The 18,254-nt window shown below is 42.5% G+C and overlaps 1 protein-coding gene and 1 long non-coding RNA gene across 7 annotated transcripts in view; one reads left to right on the top strand and one right to left on the bottom strand.

Moving 5' to 3' along the window:
* Positions 1 to 18,254, top strand: part of LOC110397454 — a 92,449-nt gene that overhangs the window by 48,563 nt on the left and 25,632 nt on the right. The gene's annotated exons all lie outside the window — the stretch shown is intronic.
* The window catches only part of CXXC4 (CXXC finger protein 4), an 83,728-nt gene continuing 79,542 nt past the window's right edge, over positions 14,069 to 18,254 (bottom strand). Inside the window, exon 6 of the mRNA XM_021393760.1 lies at positions 14,069 to 17,846. The gene's annotated coding sequence lies outside the window, so the exon portion shown is untranslated. The remainder of the gene's footprint in view (positions 17,847 to 18,254) is intronic.

The raw sequence follows: 18,254 nt of genomic DNA, 5'->3' as shown, positions 1-18,254 counted from the left end.
CCTTTCTTTCATCCCAACATGCTTTGCGCTCTAGTGTTGTTGCATACTCCCTGTGAAGGTCGAGATCCCCTTCAAGCACTGAATTCACATCTCCCAGATGTGGGTTAAATGCTCTGGAGGCTGGGAAACTGCTAATGAGAGATGTCATCTGCTGATGGGGATAGCACCGCCACTGCATGTATGCTGAGTGACATCCAGTCCTCCCAAAGTGTGCACGCAAACACACTCACCCCTGCAGGATCTCACTGAGAAAAGTCTGAGTTACTGATAAAAAATCTGAGTTCAGGTACTTCCAAGATTGTGCTTGAGCTCTTGGCACTCTGAAGATTTACAGTCTGGATTTAGCTAGTGCTGCCTTTTAAATAGTAAGCAAAGATTTCTGGCATGATTATTTTTATACTACAAAGAGTACAGACTTAATTGTATATTTGGGAAATGAGATATTTACATTGTCTTATTCTGCTTTGATGACAATACTTTTGCTAGGTTTCACTTCCTAGTTAGTGTTTGTGCAGAGTAAGAGTAAGAAAAGGAAGTTGTGAAGTAGGACAAGAGAACTGTAGAGACCAGAATACAGTGGTCATTGGGCTGTCTGGACAACGAAAAGAATGATTAATTGAATATATTGTTTGATGGACTGTGGGATTTTTTCCTAACTCCTGAATACTTATCGATATTTTTTAGAAGAATAAGCAAATGTGCTGAAGAAGAAAAGCTTTGCATCAGCTGAATGGCACAGAGGAGCTAAAGGCATGGGTAAATCTAGCCCTTCTTCAGGGAGGGGAAGGAACAGTGCCCTAAGAATGGGGATTAGCACTAACATTTAAATGTGTAAACAAATGCTATGAACAAAACTACAATAAAACAAACAAACAAAAAAAACATGGAAATATTCTGAGATAATCAAAGCGGACAGAGGGGGAAGCTGAGAATTAAAGAGAGAAATAAATATAATTAAGACTAGTGCATGACTCCTAAGCTGGTACCTCTCCCCTATGCTATACCACTACTTCCATGAGATTACTTTGCAGCTTGAATCCTAATAACCCAAAGTATAAAGTCCTTCTTACTGAATGTTGCCTCAGTTTAAAATAAGATATATATGCTCCTACAGAGGTACAAAGCATTTCCTTTATGAAACAGTGTTCTCATCAGACTGAACGCAGTAGTATTTCCAGTTTGTATGTGTCACACAGTAAGATTCTCCTACTGTATCTTTTAATGATTTTTTAACTTGTAAGTGGTATATATCAATAAATAAAATATAACTTGCCCCAGTATGGTCCACTCCAATTGCCATACCAATATAAGGCAGCTTATGTTCAAATTCTGCAGAGTATTTCCAAAGAAAAGACAAAAGTAGTGATTATAAAAACCAGCATTTTATTTGGACGTGCAGGAACAGAATGAAATACTGGGTTGCAGTTGAGCTGGAGTAAAGGATAAATTAGCTCTGCTTCAGCCCCATCACAGGCTATATGTGAAAGGCAGCTGTTCCTTCTTAGTGCTTACGAAGTTAAGCATAAATTATGATGCAGAGAGTGTATTTACAAAGAAATTGCACTCACCTGCAATGTGGACTAATGACTTTCAGGAAGGTAAACTGAAATCAGCTTTAAATGCGAAAGTTCACATGGCTTGGAGGATCTCTTGTTCATGTGGCTTGGTGGATCTCTTGCTCTCTTTGGAGCTGTACATGAAATGATTGACAATCATCTCAAACAATAAATTGTGATTAGGAACAACAGGAAAATAAAGAGATCTGCAGCATTGCGCTGTGCAGTATGTAGGCCTGGACATCACATCACAGCTGTTGTACTGCCAGGCTGCAAATAAAAACGGGAGGAATGAAACTCCATAAACTACACAACATCAAGCTTCCTTCTAGCTTGGGTTTGTTCCTTCCTTAAAAAAAAAAAAAGGTTTGCTTGTTTGACAGTGGAATTACATAAAGGCCATCCATCATACAGAGTGTACTGGGGTCTCCCCCTGCAAGTAGTGTGAGACTGAGCCCTAACACAGCACAGTGGCTTTCAGACACGCATGTCACATCTGAAAGTTAATAAATGAGAAGCACGGGGAAACATACAGACACTACTCAGAAGAACATATTTTCTTTTAAGATTGGGTGCTGTTTCCTTATCTCCCAGATGCACGCAGGCAGAGAAATGGCTGATCCAATCCAAGACTCCTCCTGTTCCAGGATAAAGGCGATGCCCTTCGTCAATGATGGGAAATGTAGTGAGGAGAAGGGAAAGCTTGAAGAGAGGATTTAGCCCAATGAGGAGAAAACATGCTTTTCCAAAATGGTAAAAAAGAAAATAAGAATGCATGTTAATTTTACCAGCCACGTGACAGAGATATTCTTTCAGAATTGTGTGAATTAATTGCTTAGTGTTAAGAAATCTCCAACTTCATTTCTCAAAGAAAAAAAACAAATCTACATGCACAAAGACAAAGCTGAATCAGGGTTTAGTAATTTAGGATCTGCTGACACGCTGAGCAAAGCAACAGTAGCTTGCATAGGTTAAGATCTTTTTGTCCCAAATTCTTAAAAACGTTTGTAAGCACAGACCAGATGCTTTGCCAGATGGAATAGCCTGGACTTTCATGGAACTACAGCAAAGTGGGGCAGTTACAGACCCATTAGCACTGGCAAGTTCTGCTACAGTTACAGATCCATTAGTACAGCAGATTGTGGTTTACACGTCAGGAGCTCCTCTCAAACACCCTGACTTTTCTCTCAAATACACTGACTTTTCACTTCATCCTCTACTTTCTTGTCCAAGGCTCTCCCAGCCAGTATGTTTATCTTTAGCCTGATAATACATTTTCATTCCCCTATTTGCTATCTTTTCCCATCATACCAGCTGTGGGTCTGCACTCTTTTTTCTCTCTCCAGGTGAATTTAATTCAGCTCATGTAGCAGACCAAATGCTGGATTTAGGTAAAGTAACAGAGTTCAAATTCATTTATGTTGATATTTTTGTTTAGATTCAAGTGGGGACAACTAAAGACCACAGTTAACCTACTACAAAACTCAGATTTTCTTTTTTAATATCAATCATTTATTATATTAATGCCTAAAAATTAACAAAAAATGAAGTTCCATTTGCCAGGCACTGAACAGAATTAATCTTTGTTCCGAACCTCTGGTCACCTGAAAAATCTTTGGCACTTTCCTTCCTACATCTTCTGTTCCCATTGACCTATAAAACTCATGTAATAACTGTCAGTTGTTTCTTCTTACTCTGTAAGAATGGGATGCTAGTCTCACCCACAGTCATGAAATGCCTCATTTCTCTCTCTTTCAGTCATTCATAAAATCCATAAAATCTCACAATCAAATGTTCTTGCAGGATTACCCACACAAAAACACACCAGGAACACAGGCTCCTGCTACTGCTCATCATGCTGACCCAGAATTAATCTGTGCAAGCAAGTTCACATCTAGGGATTTGAATTCAAACTCCTTCCATTGAAATTCAAAGAGGATGAGGTCTGAGGCTCTGGTTTTCCACAACTTTTAATCCTAATAATTTTGACCAAATCAAAGTCTCTGCTACAGAACTGTACAATTTTAATGAGGGCACTACTAACACATTCTAAGGTGAAAATAGGAAGCTGAGAGTGACATTTGCAGCTACCATATTCATTAGTAAAACATAGTTTACTAAGTAAGCATTGAAAGAACAGAATTTTTCTCTCAGTCTGCTTCTGCATTGTTGTGTCTTCCAGTTTCAGTGGAGTTATTCCCAGTACACCTGGTTTACAAGTGGAGAAGGATTCCATCTTCAACACCGGAAGTAACATGTTCTTATATAGAGAGTAGAGTCCTACAACTGTGAGGAGGAATAACTACATGCATCAGTACAGGTTAGGGGCTGACCTGCCAGAGAGGAGCTCTGCTAAGAAGGACCTGGGTGTCCTGGTGGAAAACAGGTTGGCCATGAGCCAGGAGTGTGCCCTGGTGACCAAGAAGGCCAGTGGCATCTTGGGAGGCATTAAAAAAAGCATGTCCAGCAGGTCGAGGGAGGCAATCCTCCCCCTCTGCTCTACTCTGGTGAGGCCACATGTAGAATACTGTGTTAGTTTTGGGCTCCCTAGTTCAAGAAAGACAGGGAACCTCTATAGAGAGCCCAGGGGAGGGCCACAAAGATGATTGAGGCCTGGAGCATCTCCCATACGAGGAAAGGCTGAGAGACCTGGGGCTGTTCAGCCTGGAGAAGAAAAGGCGGAGATGGGATCTAATAAATGCTTATAAAAAACTAAAGGGCAGGATGGAGCCAGGCTCTTTTTGGTGGCATGCAGCCATAGAATAAGGGGCAACAGACACAAACTGGAACATAGGAAGTTCCATATGAACATGAGGAAAAACTTCTTTACTTTGAGGGTGACAGAGCACTGGGACTGGCTCAGAGAGGTTGTGGAGTCTCCTCCTCTGGAGCTACTCAAGACCCATCTGGACGTTTTCCTGCAACCTAATCTAGGGAAGCTGCTTTAGCAGGGGGTTGGACTTGATGATCTCCAGAGGTCTCTTCCATCCCCTACTGTTCTGTGATTCTATGTTTCTGTGATACAAGCAGCATTCAATCCCTTTTGCTCTCTGTTCTTTGTCAAGAAGGATGCCAAGTTTTACCTTAAAGTAATTCTTAGCCTCAGTCATCTCCAATGAGGATTGGGTATGTTTTTTCTTTCTTTCTTTCTTTCTTTCTTTTTTTTTTTTTTTTTTTGGTTGCTGAGTAAATTTTCTGTTTTCTATTTACTGTCGTGGGGCAACCTGTTTTTGTAGAATATGCTTTACTAGGAAAAGAATTGGGATTCTCATTAGAGTTTTTAAGTTTTGCCTTGATTGACTCTACATCTTACAGGCAGAGAGGCAGCAAAGGCGAAATCATTTGTCGCATTAACGTTTACAGAGATGCATAAAGACAGTAACGTAAATCCAATCAAAGAAGAGGCTTTTCCACTCTGAGTTCGCAGCTGTTTGACTGCGTCTCGGAAGAATGCAGCTCCCCCGGCCACCGACCCCAAGGGCCGCGGGCCCCGCCTCCCGCACAGGGCGCACTGCTGCAGGCGGCCACCAGAGGGCGCTGTCGCCGTCCCCAAGGGCTGTGCCGCGGGGCCGGGGGGAGGCGTTCCCCGGGCAACCCCGCCGGGAGCCGTGCCGCGCTCGCCCCTGCCGCAGTGCCCCCCCAGTCCCGCCTCGCGGGGTTAGAGGCAGCCGAAGCAGGTATTCTGCTCGGTGCCCCCAGCTGCCATGAAGAAACGTGGAAATCTAATTGTGCTGAACGGAAACGTACATCTTCATCGCTGATTATGATGCGGAAGAAAATTACTATAGGATTGGCACCGTAATGGCCAGCGTTGAAATGTGATGACACGCCAGTATGATGTACATCTCCGTTAGGAATGATAAATCAAAGGTTATTCATTTGTGCTTGATTTATGGCTGGGAAATGCTACCCAGGGAAATCTCGACTTCCATCTCCCACGCCACACGGAGCGCCGCCAGCGCCCTCTGCTGGCAGCTCCCGGGAACTGCCGCCCCGCAGCGCCTTCCCCGGTATTACTTCTGTACATAACGTAAGCGTTTGTTTTTTTTCATTATCCCGTCTACCAACATTGCAATCTGTGATATTTTACGTAATATAATTCATTGTCTTTTCTTGCATTTTATCCTCGGTTTCAGAAGTAGACTGGATAATATTTAATCCTGTGAAATCTCCTGTCAAAACCAGAGGCCTTAATCTTGCTGGTAATCTTATTCCAGGAATACAGCAGAAAACTGCACAATGTCTGCACAGTTTATTACTGAGCACAGACGAAAGGATTTGTATTTTTTGAGTTAGATGAGAGACACAGCCTCATGGGTATATGTGAGCAGAATCTAGACCATGTGAGAAAAGAAATATCACCGGGACTGCATTTAAATTCTTGGCTGAATTGATGGTTTATCCTAAGCAACTCCCCTATAGTTGTCTACATTTAGTAGCTGCAGAGAGAAGAGCTGAACATGAGACGAGAGGGAGACAATGTCTGGACTTCTGCTAGCTAGCATTCTGTGTACCCCCAGCCCTGTGCCCACCTTGCTTTCTGACACTGGGGACAGCATACCGTGCTGTCTGTCACACATGACTGCATGGCAGCAGCGGCTCTGACCTCTCTTACACACAGGTAAAGTCTCAATCTTTCAGCTGCTCATACCACCCCCCACCCAGCTCCTAGATTGTCCAGCAGTTAAGGTGCATCTTCTTCCACTCTTCCTCACAGCTAAAATCCTTGCCTATGTTCTCATTATTTAACAGCTCAGTTGCTGCAACATCCTTTTCCCTGGCCCCGACACAAGCAGGCTTGTTTTTGCCCTAATCATACTGAATGCTGCTGCTATTGCTTCAAAAATCATTTTCCTAGCCCATCGCTTTGAACGTGTCACTCCTCTCCTGGCATCCCTGTACCGCCTCCCCCTCCCCTATCTCGCATCAACATAAGCTGCCTATCTTCATTCTCAAGGCCCCCTGGGACCCCACCTATCATCTCTCATTGTCAGGAGGCACAAACAGGGAACAGAGCAGCTCTAGTGACTGCCCTGCCTGCTGAGCAGGCTTCCAGCTCTGCTGTGCTCGGTCCTTATGTACCTTTTTAGAGGGGGATATGGGTCAGCAAGACTGGTTGGGAGCAAACTAAGGGGTCGCTGTCAAACACAGCCAGGAAGGCAGGCAGCTGCAACATTTAAACACTGCTGGAACCCTGAAATGCACCCTCTCCTTTTGTCCAGTGTTACCATCATGCTACGTTCTCATCCTCATTTTCTCCTCTGTGGCCTCTCTTACACTTGGAGGCTATGCTGCACAAACGCCCTCGGAATTATTTTGGTAACTCTCCAGAATCTCCTTAAAGCCCTCCTTTGCTGTGACGTGTACAATAGCTCTGACAAGCTTTATGCCACTGGTGAGGTACTACTGCTGTCAGCCGCACTGAGCGTTCTCATTTCCTTTATTCTCCATCTGTCTTTTTGTATTCATCTGTGGTCTTCCGCCCTCTGTTTAGTTTGTAATCACTTTGGGACAGGGCCATCATTCTGTTCAGTGTTTACACAGTGCTTCAGACAATATTTGTGGTTAGGGTTCCTGCGTGGTCTAATAACACCGGCAATAAATAAAAACAGTAACAGGCTGTGGCAGGTGCTCTCTTTTTGCATGGATCTCATTGATTTCAGGCTGTGGGCAGAGCACATCGCATGGATGCGGACTGAGTCTTGTTGGTATCCGAGCAAAGGGCAGAAACAGAAGAGCAGCACCGTGTGTTCCATTCTAAACACTGGCCAAAACACTGTTAATCAAAATCCCTTTTTGTGCTTTGGAGTTTTGTTTTGTCAGGCACCGTAGAGCAGATCCAAGGGCAACCTTTTAGCTTCATATCGTTTTCCTCATGAAAAGGGCAGGGCAGGGGGGGAAGAAAGCTAAAGTTTATGGGCTTTTGTTTCTTCAAGAAAAATACAACAGAAGAGCTATAAACAGAAGGAGGAATTTAAAGAAGCACAGCTGAAGATCTTTAGACCTATCCTTTTGCTCTTTGTACTCAGTAGAAAACTACTTTAAAAACCTAATCTTCAGCTATTTTGGTAGCCAGTAGTAAACTGAACTGTTGTCTTAGTATCCTAACTATATGTTCCTAACTATAAATAGAACATCTCTTGCTTTAACTGACACAGGTGCTGTAACCCTTTTCTTTCTTCCTTTCTTTCTCTCTTTTTTATAAGTCCTTTAAAGACGGACAGAAATGTGTCATGAATTGGTTTTTGTTATGACTTGAATTCAGTTTTATTAGCAAAATGGGTTTAAAGCTCCTTCCGTTCTGCAGCCTGCTCTGACTAACATCTAGCCATGCCCAGTGCCTGCTGGAGAGGAGGGGGTATGACATGGCTGCATCGCAGAACACTCAGAAAGGACTCTCTCAGACTCTGAATTGCAGAATTGCCCACAGAGAGCTCTCTTTAGACTGATATAGCTCATAAAGTGAGCAATCTTTGGGATCAGCTCAGAATCCAAATTACACAAAAGTGCCTTAGTGATACCAATACAACACAGCACCTACATGGTTCAGAGTACCAGCCAAGAGTGAACAGAAAAAGGATCACTGGGAGTAATAAAGCAGAGTACAGAGTTACAAATTCTGTGTCAAAGTACTGGATGAATAGGACGTATAGGATATATAGCAGGTCGCTCCAAAAGTAATGCCTCCTATTTATTTCCCTGTAAACTAGAACAGATATAAAGAGCACAACAACACAGTTTGATAGAGCAAATTCTCAGCTACAAAACACTAGTTTTCAGTATAGTCACCACCATTAGCTGTGCATTTTTGCCAGTGATGTACAACAGCCTGCATACTATGCTTGTACAAGTCTGCACCAGCAGAGGTGACCCACTGTTGCTGTCACCACTGCTGAAACACACCACACACCACCTCACTGTACTCACATCCACTGTTTGGTCTCCAGAAGCGTTCAGCAAGCATTAATTAATGTTAATGGGTGCCATTTTTTCCTGCATGGAGGAATTCAATTACACTTCATATGCACTTCCATGTCAGATGCCATTCTGTCAGAGTGCCCCTCTACTGCCATACCACCAACACCTCTGACATCGTGGGCCAATGTAATTAAATAGGAGGCATTACTTTTGAAGCAGCCCTTGTAGCAACAGTATCAAAACCACAGGAAGGTTTAGTCTGAGCCACACTTAGTGGCAGTAACACCCTGCATTTTATTTAGTGCCTTGTAATTGGAGAGCTCCTGAAACACTTTCAGAGTAGTGATTAAGAAAATGAAGACATTCCACTGAGTTACAGAAGATAGTCCCTGATAATATTAAAAAATAAACATACAGTTATCAACTCATAAAAACGAGGTATAGCACTTCTTGTTGAATTTAGTTTTCCAGAGAGATTATTAATGAAAGACAAAAAGAGCCCCAAAGGAAGACCACATCAATGGGTGTAAGGGAAACCAGGATGAGTAATGGGATGGACAGGATGGTGTAGCAGACATCTGTAACACAAGATACTGGAATGTAGGCAGAACATTTAGCCCCGATTTATATGTGAAAAACACTCAGCTTCCCCAAACTCACCAATTTAAATCCTTTTTCCTGTCTGAAGTCAGCCTTTCCTCAGCTTTATGCCAACCCTGTATCTGTAGCTTGTCTTCTTTTCTTTCCTGTCACTAATGGACAGACTTGGGCAGGACCCGACAACTAAATAGTTAGCTGGCATTCCTGTTGATGTCATGGGGACCGTCCCATAGTAACATTCAATTCAGGAAATATGGAACAATATTTGTTATGCGTTTTGGAGGGTTGTTTGTTTGTCTTTTTTTGGCAACATTTAGTACATCGGCTCTAGAAGTAGAAGAAAACACAAATGGCAAGGCAGTTAAGAGTGAGACTGAACAAGCGTAAGAACCTTGTAGTTAGATGGTAGACCATGAGCCAAAGTGAAGGCATTTATTTATTGCCTCAGTCAAATGGCAGCCTTAGCTTTTTCTTTTTCCTGTGATGTTATTAGTCTTACAACATAGAAAACATTTACATTCCCTGTGGAACTCCTCCAAGTCAATCCACCCCTGTAAGGAATCCCAACCTTTAGTGCTTCATAATAAATAAAACATTGGGAATAAAGATATACAACAACACATTATAATGAATATTAGCAAAAAGAACTCACAGATCTGTTCAATAATGTCTCTTTGGAAAATTCCTCTACTGATGTATCTAAGCACTTAAGAATTAATATCTGAGTGTCTCACAATCACTAATGGATTCTAGGCTCCCATCACTCAAAAGGCAGAAAAGTATATTGCCGTTTTACAGATTTGGAACCGAATGGTCAGTGACTTGCCCCGGGCCATACGTACATTTTCTGGTGGGAGTGGGAATTGGAGTTAGGGTTTCTGTATCCTGTTCCAGTACCTGAAGCCGCCTTTTTACTCATTAAGAGATGTACGTGTCATCATTTAGGGAAGGATGGTGCGTTCCGCAATGTTCTTTGGCATTTTTAATATCCCAAGTTCTTCTAGGTTTGACTAGGAAATCAGGAAGAGCTTGCTATTAGCTTAGTGTTTAAAAGAAGCTGCTACGTGTTTGCCATAACCTTAGGAGCTGTACACAGCCCTGTAACAACCTGTGTGTCTGCAGCCTATCCCCCAATTCAAAGGTTCAGGAAAGGTTCAGAAGCAGGCTTTGCAGTGCGTTTAAAGGCAGCTTGCTGCATACAGATTGGTTGGGAAAACTCTCAACAAGCAAAGTGATAAAAAAAAAAAACAACAATCAAATGCAGAAAGCCTCCCTCCAGCCAAGATCTACAATAGCAGACGGCTCACAGGCAGGTCCGCACCCATGTCTAAGTTCTCTAACCTATACCTAAGGGAGCACTTAAGCACTCTAGCCTTAAATGCATAAGAAATCCCATCGCCTGGGGGCGGGGGGCTGGGTGGAATATTCATCTGCTTTGCTGGGTGTCTAACTTAAGCAGCTGTATTTCTGAAATCCCGGCCTACCTGCATTCCACACAGCATCCCTGATATTTAGGTCAGAACGCTCCCATGAGGGATGCTTTCTCTAAACTACCGGCAAACCAAGCGAAACAAACCAAACAGAACGGCCGCACGGGCACCCTGCCCCCCACCAGCCTTTCTTACCCCCAAGGTTAGTTTGGGACCCAGCCCGTTCTGAATGGCTGTTGATACAAAGTCATGCTCTTTTCCTTTTCATGTCACTTATTTAAAGAGGAATTCTGAAGCGGTTGCTTACCGCAGCAATGCTTGGGAAGAAAAAGAATAGCGAGTGTATTTTCAGAATGCCCTTAGCAGCTTTCTTTTTGTTTTGCTCTCCAAGCCCCTGCTATTCAAGTTCTCCTCAGAGCACTAACAGCTAAATTGTTCTATGCACACAGCTCCCATTAGCGAGAGGAGTCAAGCACATCATTCCCATGAACCACTTTAGCAGCATAGCTCTATATGACGAGATGCGCCTCAACCAGCGAGGATGCTAGATAAATATTAACCACACAATGTTCTCATTTTAGCCTACATTTAAAATAGCATTGGGATTTTTAAAATGTACCCTCCCATTATTTGGCATCAGTCAGCTTTGTCTTACCAGTTTAAGAAATTAGATATGCCAGAGCATAACAAATCTGCATTAGAAGCAGAGGCTTTGCTGCTTTACACTGGAGAAAAATGGGGGGGTGGCTGACGTTTGGATTTACCATACCACAGTAATCCACAAACCCTAATTTATCAGCATCGTGTTCATGTCCTTTATATTAATTGCATTGAAATTTCCGTCAATTATTCAAACTCTCAGTACTCATAACTCATTTCACATCTCTTGCTCCATACAGTCTGAGGTCTGACTGTGCTTAGATTCATATATGGAAAGACAGCATGATTTCTTTACATGGCAAAGATTCCCTTGAAATCTCCCTCCCCCCTGGTAAAGGTTTAGTTTAATACAAATTAAAGTATGTCTCTGACTAACTCTCACACAGGAAGCATATCAATTTCATGAGTTGCATGAAGATCAATTCAAGTATAATAATAAATATATATGCTCTCATTACATACATTCACACATACTACATAGTGTAAAGGAAACAGAAATACTTATGTTGGGTAGTGTGGGAGGAGATAAAAACAAGTTCTTCCCTAATGTCAGACAATTAGTTTCTGATTTATTTCTCAAAGCACATCAGTTGGTAAACCTTGCGATTTCATCTTAGCTAGAGTAGCTGCGGATGGCATTACAGAGAGCTCATAAAAATTTAAAACCATTTTCTAAGTCTAGTCGACTTTTTTCTTCTCTGTTATCAATGACAATGAATTCTGGTGTCTAGATGCAGATGCTGTAGTAATAGTACACCCTCTTTTGGATGAGTTTGGTTTTTTTTTTTTTTTTTTTTTTTTTAAATTAAATTAGCGGACTGCTTGCTCTTCATGGCTAGAAACAGTGATTGGCAATCACATGGGTGCTATTCTGTAACCATCAATACCAGTAAATAGAAAAGCAAGCAAACAACCCCAATTTCATGGTAAAAAAAACAGAAACTGTGTATCTTAAATAATTCAATCCACACTCAAAATGGCCACACAGCCGTGCTCCAGTGCAGGGATATAACTTTAGAGCACAGCAGCCTTCAAGGTGGAGTGCTCCCTGACAGCCAAAATTCTCCAGTCAGTCTTTACCGTATACTCAGAATTTGGGGCAAGGCAAAAACACAAAAGCGCCCAGAATTGTTGCATATTACCACCATTCATCATAACAGAGTCTTTGGGGTCAATGAATCAAAAAGATTCTTCCCTACCTTGATGTTATTTTCATATCCTTTTATCACCACCTGGGAGCCCGTGAGAATCTACACAGCAACAAACCAGTGAGTTTATGGAGCAAAGGGCTGTGGTACGGACAGAAGAGAGATTTCAAGCACTGTGCTTCCAGGAGGCTTATTAAACCATCACAAAATAATTAAAAATTGCTTGACCATCCTTTTTTAATTGGCTCCCTGATAGAAGGGTTAATAGGAATTCTAATACCTGTGTAAAAAAAAAAGAAAAAGACAGATAAAGAAAACAGTGTAACATGAAATAATTCAGATTGTCTCTGTGTAAATGAGGCAATAAATGCCTGAAACACGAAGCTCAGTCTGACTTCACAGCAGGGCCCAGTGCTTAATTGAAAGTCCTAACTAGACCCATTTATCAAAGAAATCACTCAGAGGGAAATTTAATTATCACAATTAATCTATATTTTTTTAGAAAGCCTCAGCAAAGCACATTGAAAATTTCTTTGGGAAGAACTCTGTCTCTATTTCCATGCCTCCAGCGTGAGTCTGGAGTGCTGCAGAAGAGTGCTGCCATCGCACTTGGAGGAGCAGATAGCAAAAAGAGCAAGTCTGTGTGGGTCGTGTGGTGCTGGCCCTGCCTTTGTGAGGGCAGAAGGCCTGAAAAAACATGCAGGTCTATGCCATGATAAAAACCCCCTTCAATTTTTTAGGACTCCTGGAATTTAGCGTGCAGCAAGTAAAGTTAGGACCTTGCTCCTCATCTTATGGAGCTTGGAGCTCCAGCACACGCCTTGGATGCAAGGTGCAAGGAACTGGCATTCCTGCAGTAGCTACAATGAAGGGCAAAAGTGGGACAGGGACAGCAGGGCCGTGGATTTTCTTTCACCTAGTGTGAATTGCACAGCCCCACTCCTGCTCCTGTTCCTCAGGTTTAAAGGGAGTCTGTAAGACATGCCAAGGTAGCACCATCTTAGAATCATAGAATCACCAAGGTTGGAAAAGACCTCCAAGATCATCCAGTCCAACCATCCACCTATCACCAGTATTTGTCCACTAAACCATGTCCCTCAGTACAACATCTACATGTTTCTTGGACACCTCCGGAGACTGTGATTCCACCACCTCCCTGGGCAGCCTGTTCTCCTGACCACTCTTTCAGAGAAGAAATTTTTCCTAATATCCAATCTGAAGTCCTTCCCTCTTCTTCTTAGGAGTCAGGGAGCATCAGAAATGATGACCCATGTTAACACCTTAGTGCATGCTCTTTTTCCCTCTTCTTCAGTAGGAAAAGTTGCAGCTTGCTCTCCTGGTATCACTGAAGTTGTTTTCTGCCTTTTCTTCTGTACTTCCTACATTATTCAGGTTATACCAATCACCAGATGGGAAGGAAACAACTCCAGAGCAGACGGAATTACCGTTTAATTGGGCATCCTGTGAAATAAACATTGTGACTTGGATAAGATTAAAATGTGAGTCAAAGTCAGGTGAATTTTCAAGTGTTGGAGAATGCGCTGAGGGAACCAGGCAGGGACGGCAAGGAGAGAGCAGCCAGGAGCAATGCTGGACACGAGGGCTTGCTTTCCCAAGGCACAGATGAAAGCTCCAGTGAACAGAATTGGGCAAAATAAACAACAGTTCCTTTGTAAAGAAGAATCACATTGTCCAACAAATTTCCTTTTGCATTCTTTTGCTTGTGCTGAGCCTATCTGTGAAAGCTCTTTGGCATTGCCCTGCTGTCCAGTACAGCTCGGTTCTTAGATGCTGGCACTTGGGAGCACTCTGAAGGACCCCGCTGGCAGGGCCAGCATCTCCTCTGCACTCTGCATTTACATTTGACACTTTGCGGTACTTCTGGGCAGCAGTTTTACTGGAAGAAACAAGTGACAGACACAGAAGTGGAAATTACGCTGTAGAACATTCGTTGAAATAGGACTCATAAAAGTATAACTCTGACAGCTCCCACCAGCCTCACTTAATTTATCTGCATAAACCTGGTGCAGCATTTAGGGACAGAGGCCCTCACTCAGCCACTTAAGCCCCCTGCTTCACAAGCTTACCTAGTTTCAGAGGTCCCTGGATTGCTTTCTCCTTTGCCTCCCTCCCTGGCACAGCAGGAGCTGGCTGGGGTGGAGGGCTGTGATGGACAGAGGGCCCCCCTGTTCTGCACTGCACCTGAGCTGGAGGAGGTCATGGCTAGCGGCCATCTCCCAGTGGTGGCTGCACACCAGCCTATGACCGTTCCCTGTGCTCTCTGCTCTTCAGGATATTTATTGTGCCTCAGAAATTGCAGAGGTTGTTGGCTTGCCGTTTACCACCAGGTGGCCTAACTATTCCACTGTTCATGAGGAACCAAGCCTCCATTAGAGAACAGCAGCTGGAACTTTTTAAGCTTTGCATATTTTTCTTACCAAGCCTCCACCTTCCCTCCTTCCTCCTCATTGAAATGATTAAAAGTGAGCAGAGCTGCTCTTGTTTCTCAACCCAAACCTTTTATCGAAGGAATTGAGAAAAATGGTGCTTCCAGCAGTCCAGCCCTAGTGTTAGAGCCCAAGCTCAACCACGTCTACTTATTGCTTAGCCTGAAAGTACTCTTGCCATAACAACACAGGTAACTGGCACTTTTCCTTGTGCCTCAGTAGCTGGACATGAATTCATTTCTTTGTTGCCTCAGATATGTCTCTGGTATCTGGTTTTGTGACCTCCCAGTTCTGCACCAGCCATGTATGCAGAGCTTAGAGCTGTCCCTGAAGCAGCACAGAATGGATTTTGTGGGCCAGAGCATTGGACTTGGTAAGAGGGGGTTGATTTTTAAAACCACGGACAGCTTGGAGTGTGAGCAGTGCCCCCGCTCCACAGATCGCGGGCAGCCATTTGGGACCTGGCTGAGCTAACAGCTCCTCAAGTGTAAAGAGGAGCTGGCGTTATAGCTCTCTCCATACAGTCATGGACTGACCTCCCATCTTTGACTGAGAGGAGCTGAATTTAGTGATCTAAAAGGGAGAAGGAAGATACTCTCAGATGTTTGTCTCAGATTTCTTGGTGAGAAGGGTGGGGAAAGTTCTAGCTGGTGTCTCAGCATTGTGAAGTGAGAATAACTACACTGACACCAGTGGTGTTACACCCAAATGCCGGTGTTTGGAGGTCATCAGATGTCTTCTTAGGAAAAGCATGGTTGCAGGAGAAGATGAGTTATTTCAAGTTCCGTAACACTAACGACTTAGTTTTGTATTTTCTACCATGTCTATCACGTCTGGAAGGTTTGGAAGATACCTTCAGAACAAATCTCAGCAACTAAAATGATGAACTGTGATGGTCTATTTGGATAAAACATCCATGATTCATTTGTTTACTCATCTTCGTAATGAAGCATTTCTGTTTTGATGCTAGTGGGGACAGTGTACAATGACAGCAGGCACAAGCATCATGTCAGAGCCCAGCAGTAGAAGCAACTTTCCCAAACGAGTTCAAAAGAGCTCTTAAACCGGTGCCTGACAATCCCAAATCAATGGCTGTAGTTTCTGAATGTATCATAATACAATTGCAGCACAAGTGATAACTCCATCGGGCAGATTTTCCTAAAGGATGTGGTGATTGAACTTTCAAAAATACCAGTCATTTGGAGAAAATTTCAAGAGTCTTTAAATTGCTTTGGTAAATGGATTTGTTATAAATAACGAATACATGGAAATCGGTAGAGGCTACCAGTTGCATCACAAAAATGCTGTGAAGTAACACTGGCTATTTCAGCTGCTTTAACATAGCCTTGGGCACAGAAGAGCCCAATTCTGATCATTTGCAGGATAAGCAATCAAATTCAGGGTAACGAGACCTCAGCCAAGGCGTTACTCTGGATTTACACCTCTGCAGATAGAATCAGATGCTATCTGCTAGTCTATGCATCCTCTGAGAATAAAATTAATTTTGAATTCTCGTATCATCTGCTTGCTTGTGCACTTATTTGCTAACTGTCTGACGGAGTGAGCTATTCTGGGTCAGTATGATTTAGGCATCCTTTATTACACAGTTTCCAATTCAGTACATTTTTTAATCAAGTCTAAATTGAAGTCAGGTTCCAGGTACATATAAGTATAATATATATTTAGTGCATACATTGAAAATCCCCAAGTCTAATTTTGAATGTTACTGTAATAGCACGAAAAAATAGGAAGGTTCTTTATTTTACAGAGAAGTGTTAAAATATTGCCACTTCTTAAAGGCAAGTTAAGACCTATTTTCATATTTTCAAAATCACATTAGCTAAAAGCTTGTTAAGGAATAAATAGTCCAGAGGATAATTGAGACTTAGCTGGCTTAAGCATTAATGAATCAAAATCAGATGCCAGATCATTAATTAATTCTACAAATTATAATGTTGCCATTACTGGCAAATACTGTAAGAATTAATACCAAGGAGCAAATTAAACTGCGTAGTTTTCCTTCCCGCTGCGTATCTTTTGCCAAAAATAAAAACATTGTGGTTATTTTCGGTTGATTACGTATAGTGTCTTTATTTTTAAAACTTGTGGAGGATTCTTAATTTTTAAAAACATTTCCATTTATTTAACATGCTATTTCTAGAATGTGCCTATCATAGACTATAAGGACATTTCCATCAGTGCTGTAGCCTACGGAAAGGGAAATGTAGCAAAAGTGACAGAAAAGTCAATTCAACACTTCCTAAGCCCCACAGAAATTCACACCCCTTCAAATCAGTCTCTTTGGCAAAAGGCAGAATAATGGATGGGTCTTGCAATGTGGCCTGAAGTGCAACCATCTCAGACTCTGTCAGACCAGTGTGGAAAATGGATTAGAGGGGAAGCAGAAGAGGCAAAAGGGAAGGTCTGCTGAGCACTTCTAGGCACCTCTTCTGATCTTGCAACAAGGAGACTTTAGCATAGTTAGAAAGCAACAAACTTTAAAAACTCTTTTACAGAGTGTGAGATCCACGTGGGCAGCTGGCTCTAATGGGTTACCACTGAGGCCAGAGCCTTACGAGAAGTAAAAGGTTACAAAGGGGTATAGCTTGAGATGAAATAATGAGGTGCTCTAAGAGTACTCTAGTCACGATAAAACCTTAGGGGCAAAATGACAGGTTTTGGACCTTTCCCTGAAAGCTCCCAGTATGCGAGCTCTGTCTCATGTGTTGGAACTTTTCTTGTTTTCCCATCGTGTACCAGACTCCACAGTTTTCAGATACAGAACAAGCAGGTTCTTCTCGAGCATATCCCGGATGGTTTAACCACACCTGAACAGCAATCATAAGCCAATGCACTGGGGTATTAATGTAATAGTTTGCTCACCTAAGCATCACCAAATAAGTTGCTTGATGCAATCTCTTCTATCTGAAACTGAGTTGTCTGGAAGGATCCAACAAAGTCTGTCACATCTGGCATCCATGAGAGCTTTGTGCCTGGAAGAGTGAGCTATGGAAGCACGGCCCACTTATCCTTACTCCAAACGTTCCATTTTTTCTATATCAATTGTACGTGCATTCCATTTTCTTCCTGGTTTTAATTGGGGGAAAAAAAAAAGTCCAAGTGGACCTGTTTTTTGTAGTAATAACAGACATTCTGAAATAAAAATATTCTTGCAATTTCCCGAAACCAAACCCAGCTCAGTTTCCAGTAGGAATCAGAGACTTGTGAATCTTGTTAACGTGAGCTACATTTCAGCTGAAGAACAAGTAAGGTGCCACCGTACTTTCATTTTGTCTGTATTAAATTTCATCCCTCACTATCTGCCCACCGTCAATGGCAGACAAATCTTGGTTGCCAAAAGAAGCATATAATGTAGATCAGACACTGCTAGCACCATGCTGATATTCTTTTATGATGGCTTCATATATATGCTGAATAGAGGAATTCTTGGTAATTTGTCATCCTTTGGGATCTCTGAGCTACCGAAAGGTGCTG

Source organism: Numida meleagris, chromosome 4 (genome assembly GCF_002078875.1).
Source record: "Numida meleagris isolate 19003 breed g44 Domestic line chromosome 4, NumMel1.0, whole genome shotgun sequence".
Classification (NCBI taxonomy): Eukaryota; Metazoa; Chordata; class Aves; order Galliformes; family Numididae; genus Numida; species Numida meleagris.
The sequence above is the reverse complement of the archived record's forward strand: the minus strand, read 5'-3'. Positions and strand labels throughout refer to the sequence as shown.